We start from the raw sequence: 6,123 nt of genomic DNA, 5'->3' as shown, positions 1-6,123 counted from the left end.
TGGGGGATTAAAGCTGCTTGTATCTTGGGAAGTTGTTTTGCTGCTTTTGGTCTGATTGGTGTGTTGAATTGTACTGAGAAGGCCCCAGCTGCTCAGAATGGGTGAGGAACACTCAAAAAACAACCTAGGGTGAAGGTCCCAGGGGACTGGCTGGTCATGGTCTGCTTGGCTGGAGCTCCTGCTCTTGGGGATTATGGGGGCAGGGTGCTGATATAAGCACCTTGGGGGGATGCTCTGGCCAAGGTCAAGACCTTCTGCTGTCACCTGATTTTTCTCTGGAGGTACAGGGTAAACAAGGTTAGAAATGCCTTTATTGGGCCTCTGCCTGCAGAGGACAGTGGGTGCCAAGTAATAGGTCTAGAGCAGATGCTATTGGCATTTGGGGCCAAATAGTTCTTTGTTGGAGGGCAGTCCTGTGTCCGTGGGATGTAAGGCAGCATCCGTGGCTTCTATGCACTAAATGCCAGTTCTTGCTCCTTCCCACCCCAGTTATGACAACCAAACAATGTCTCCAGGCATTGCCAGATGCCCCCAGGGTGGCAGAATCACCCCAATTGAGAACCACTGGTCTAGGTGAGAGAAATGCATTTTCTCTTCTGTGCAGGAGAGTGGCAGAGCTGTCAATTATATTTTCTGTAAAGGACCAGATTGTAAATAATTTTGGCTTTCCAGGCCATATGATCTTTCTCTCAGCTGCTGAATTCTGTCCTTACAGAATGAAAGAAGCTACAAACAATACGTAAACAGATGGGCATGGCTGTTCCTATTCAACTTCATTTACAGACAAGGTTAGGCCGGATATGGCATTCTGGCCACAGTTTGCCAACCCGTGCTCCAGAGAAACACCCCAGTTCCTGCCTCCAGGTTTCAACCAAACCATGCTTGGTGGAGTAATCGGTCACCTTCAACTCCTCCTGCCTGATGACCCCAGGGACACTACACCTCTGAACCCATGGAAAGACCTGGAGACAGGAGGGGTGTGGCCTCACTGATGGGCTTGTTGGGGGAAAAGGGAACAGGTGGGTTCCTGCAACCCTGGCCCACAGCTCAGCACCCTGAGCCCCTGGGTGGTGTCACACTATGTACAGAGAGGTGCGAGGAAAACTATCTCCCCTGTGACCCCAAACTTGGCTCTGAGAACGTCCATTTATCATGGCTAAAAAGACCCCAAGGGATTCCCTGAGAAAGGTAAAAACATGTTAATATTGGCCCTTCCACGTGTGGCCTGAGTCTCTTTTGTAAAACAACGGTTTCAGCTCGTGCCATGTTCCAGGTGCCCTCTGAGCTCCCACATCCACAAAGTACAGAGTTCTTCCGGCATCAGGCCTTTGTCCCTGCAGAGCGGACTCCAAGCCCATGTCTCTAAAGGCCAGCGAGGTGACCTCAAAGGATCTCTGTCTTCTTCCTGTAACCTACCCTTCTCCTGCTTTCATTCTTCGTGATTCCAGGATTCCATGCTATGACAAGAAACCCAGAGAGCAGGAGTCAGGCTGGGCTCCCATCATCCTAACGCCCCTGCCGCACCAGATTTCTGGAGGGTGAGACCCTGGACTCGGGCCTCAGGCCGGTCAGAGTGTGAATCTTAGCTCTGGTCAGCCTTAGAAGGGGCATTTGATTTGTAGGCCAACATTTTCAATGTTGGGTGTCATGAGGTTAATAATAGCGCCAATTTATATAAAGTGCTTACCTAGGCTTAACTGTCATGGGTACTCAACAAAATAGTAGTATCACTATTTCCTGGCCTGGCCTTCTCCCTTGTCCAATTCTTTCGTTCAGTCTGAGTCATTTCTCACCTTGACTGTTACCTGGCCTCCTGTGCATCCCCTCTCCTGCAGCCTGTACCGTCCATTCCTCATCCTCATTATTTCCAGATCCAGTCTTGCTTGCATTCCTCCTCTCCAACTTTGGATTGTCTCCCACTGCAAAAGCACATATGAAAGCCAAATCTGTCATTTTCAATTTTCTAGTGTCTACATTTTTTTTTTAAGAAAAGGTAAAAAGAAACAGGTGAAGTGATTTTAATTATATATTTTATTTAACCCAATACATTCCACATACTATCATTTCAATATGCAATCAGTATAAAAATTAGTTATGAGATGGTTTAAACTCTTTTTTTTAATCTTCAAAAATCCGGTGTGTATTTTACATTTGTGGTTCATCTCAATTTGGACCATTCACATTCCAAGTGAGCAACAGCTGCCTATGGCTTGTGACAGGACAGTACAGGTTGAAGGGAGAAAAACTCACTCCTTATCATGATACACCCTTTGGAGTCTGGCCCAGACTCTGTCCCAAGTCCCATCCCCCTCACTGTCGGTGTCAGATTAAGCCATCTACAATTAATCCAACACCTGGTTCTGTTGGTTGCCTCCAAACCTTTGCCTAAGCTGCTAACTTCCTGTCCCTTTGAGGTGTCCTCCAGCTGGCTGCACGAAATTAGGGTTCCACAATTATCTCAAATCTCACTCCTTGGGCAAGATTTCCCTGACCGCTTTATGCAGTTACTAACTTCCTGCAATATACAAACACTGTTTTCCTAACTATATTTAGCGCTTACCACACAGCTCTAAATTTATTTTGTCTCTCTCCTACACTAATCTGCAAATTCTCAGAGGGCAGGACCTGTTCAACTCATTTTATGTGCATGATAAACTCTAGATATAACAAAATTGAGTGAATAGATGAATGAGTAAATGGATGCATGACAGAACGAATTCTTGGATCGCTGCCACTCCAGCATCCCTTTAGATGGCTGGAGTCATTGTCATTTCCTAATAAGGGAAAGCTGTCACATTAGTAACTGGCTGCATTCTTCTCCTCTCTCTCTCTCTCTTACACACACACACCTTCTGTTGCTTGGCATATGAAGCCGGTGATTATATCCAGCAACCAGGAGTGATGGGGAAAGGAAAAGGTTGGAATAGGTCAATGCAGGGAAGGGGACACTTGGGAAACTTTCGAAATCTGTAACATAGGTGAGAGACGCTGGAGAGGATGGGCTTCCCAGACTGTTGGAACCTGCTGCCTGGTACCACAAAGAGCTCCCACTCCTCCCCCTCCCCCTCTCCCCCAGGTGTCAACAAGGCTCCAGACGGTGATACAGCACAAGGGTGTGGGGTGCTAAGAGCCATGGCCCACTCACAGAAATGCTTGATGCAGCTCCCAAGTTTGACACAGAAACCCAGAACTCAATGGGCTTGGACACGTCACCAGTGGTACTGAAGACGGGGGACCCAAACATTCTGACCTGAGTTAGACCCTGAGATCCTGGGGGAGGGGATCTCAGGGAGACCCAGGAGTCTTGGGTGATGGAGCATGCCTTATTAAACAGAGTGAAATGCAAAGGTTCTCTGTGCCTACGGAAGGCCAGTGTGGTTGTGACATGATTTGGCAAGATGAGCTGGGAGGAGGTGGTTCCACGTAAAGAAGGAGGGTGGAATTAACATGTGGAGGCACTTTAGGATACAGAGGGCCCTTTTATTTCATTCTGAGTTGCGTTTTTGTGATGTATGCACAATGCCCAAATCCATTTGTTCATTAGGGAATGAAAAATGGGGGATATTTTCGTTCTAGCATTCCTCCTTCACTCGTTAGTTATAAAACTTCTACAAAGAAAACTTCGTCACCTGAGGGACTATTCATATAGTAAAGGCAGGATAAACGTTTATCTTTTCCTTCCTTTATTTACCAGCTATCAAAATAACAAATCAGTGTGCCAGCATCATCTGACTTGACTGTGTTAGTACAATTATTCATATATTCATGGGTATAAGCATATCTGAGGTATGCAAATCCATTGCAATTGTTATAACTGTTTCTATCTTTGGCCAGTACAAGCCCATTCAGATTTGTCTCTTATCAGGAACTTGTTGATGTGTCAAAAATAGTACATTTAATTTTGTTTTCAGTATTTCAAAAATTTCAATAAAAACACCTTCACTGCAGCTAATTCTCAAAAGGATAATGATTTATAACACACTAAATGGAGAAAGACCTTACACATGGAGAAAGAGCAGTATAATGAGAAAATCATTATTTTGCAACCCTCAATGTGATAACAGTAATTATTAAGGTAAGGATCATTGTCGTGCAGGGTGTCACGCGGGGTCTCAGCTCCCGCTCCCCACATAAGAACGCAGGACACGGTGAGGCCAAAAAGGAACATCCACGGAGCCATAGATAGGGGAGTCAGACCACTATATTCTCGCTGGCGGCTGGGTTGGAGACACAGGAAGCAGGAGCCACACGATCTGCAACCCGCCGTCCACTTCTCTGCAATCCACAACCCGCACTCCGCCGCCTGCTAGCTTAGCCACGGCAGTTATATTAGTGACTAATGGCTAACCGGTAACAGCTGATGGCCAACTAGTCACAGCTGATGACCATCTACTACCCGAGCCAGCACCTTTCCATGTGAGGCCGAGAGCCTGGAAACTGTTCTCTGGGGCTCTGTCCCCACAATCATAAATGGGTGCTAAAACCATTGGGCGATTGGGGCACACGGCATTTGCACAATGCCCAAGTGTTACCCCACAAACTCTAGTCACAAAGGGAACACGGGCACTTCTGTTGGGGAAATTTGGATGTCACCCCTAACATGGCGCTGAAGCCTGGCGTTTTTCATAATGGGGCAACCCGACATGGGTCCCTGCTGGAGAGCAAACAGGAAGTACTCTATACTCATGGAGCTGAAAACATTTCACCTAAAGAAGAGTCAAGCTTCTAGCTTTCACTCCCGGTTCTCAGGAAATACAGGAGCCGTGGGAAAACAGTCATACAAACCTAGACTGTGAAATGCTGGAAAAGAAACTGGCTTGGACGCTTTGGAAAGTGAGTATTATGAAAGAAAAGAAATCTTTGATGAAAAGAAATCAAAGGGCTCTAACAAATAACTAGGATGTGTGAACGGGATTAGACATTGTTTGAAGACCAAACCAAACAAAAAACAATAACAATAAATAAAAGCAAACAAATTTCTTTGTGGACATAAGTTTTCATTTTGGGGGGATCAATACTCAGGAGTACAATTGTTGGGTGGTATGGTTAGCCCCGCCCTTTTTTTAGTTTTATAACATACTGCCATACTGTTTTCCAGAATGAGTGTACCACTTTCCATTGCCATCAGCTGTAACGGGAATGTAAAGAGTGATAAAGTCTTCCTACCGGCTACTTGGTGTTCTCATTATTTTTTGCGTTAGCCGTCTGATAACTGTGGAATTATATTTCATTGTGGTTTTAATCTGCATTTCTCTAATGGCTAATGAAGTTGAACATTTTCCATGTGTTTGTTTGCCATGTATATATCCTCTCGTTCATGTCTTTGTCCATTTTCTACCTGGATTTTTTTAATGTTGAGTTTTGAGAGCTCTTTATATGTTCTAGATAGAAGTCCTTTGTTGGATTTGTGATTTCCAGTTTTTTCCCCTCTCACTCTGTACACTTTTCTCTTCATCCCTTTAACAGGATCTTCCACAGAGCAAAATTTTTAATTTTAGTGAGGTCTAATTTATTGAGTTTTTTTTTTTTTCCCTTTAATAGATCATTCTTTTGTGTCAAGTCTAAGAATTTTTCTCTTAGGTCTAGGTCCTAAAGATTTCTCCTGTGCTTCTTTTTAAAGTTTTTTTTGTTTTGTTTCTAAGGAGGGCACAGCTCAAAGTGACCCACGTGGGGGTCGAACCGGCAACCTTGGTGTTATGAGCACCACACTCTAATCAACCGAGCTAACCGGCCGCCCTTCTAAAAGTTTATACTTGTACAATTTTAATTCTTAAGTCTGTGATCCATTTTCAGTTAATTTTATAAAAGGTGAGCTTGAAGTCAAAGGTAGGTTTGTTTGTTTATTTATTTATTTATTTATTTATTTATTTATTTATTTGGCTATGGTTGTCTAGCACCATTTGTTGAAAAGGCTATTTTTACTCCATTGAATTGCTTTTGTACATATTTGAAAGATCATTTGTGCATTTTTGTGTGAGTCTTTCTCTGAGTTCTCTATTTTATCCCCTTGATCTATGTGACTACTCCTTTGTGGACTATATGCTGCCTTGATGACTATAGTTTTATAGTAAACCTTAACATCAGGAAGAGTGATTCCTCCAATTTTTTCTCCTTTTTCAATTT

This window comes from Rhinolophus ferrumequinum, chromosome 25 (assembly GCF_004115265.2).
Source record: "Rhinolophus ferrumequinum isolate MPI-CBG mRhiFer1 chromosome 25, mRhiFer1_v1.p, whole genome shotgun sequence".
Lineage (NCBI taxonomy): Eukaryota > Metazoa > Chordata > Mammalia > Chiroptera > Rhinolophidae > Rhinolophus > Rhinolophus ferrumequinum.
Note: the sequence above shows the minus strand (reverse complement) of the source record.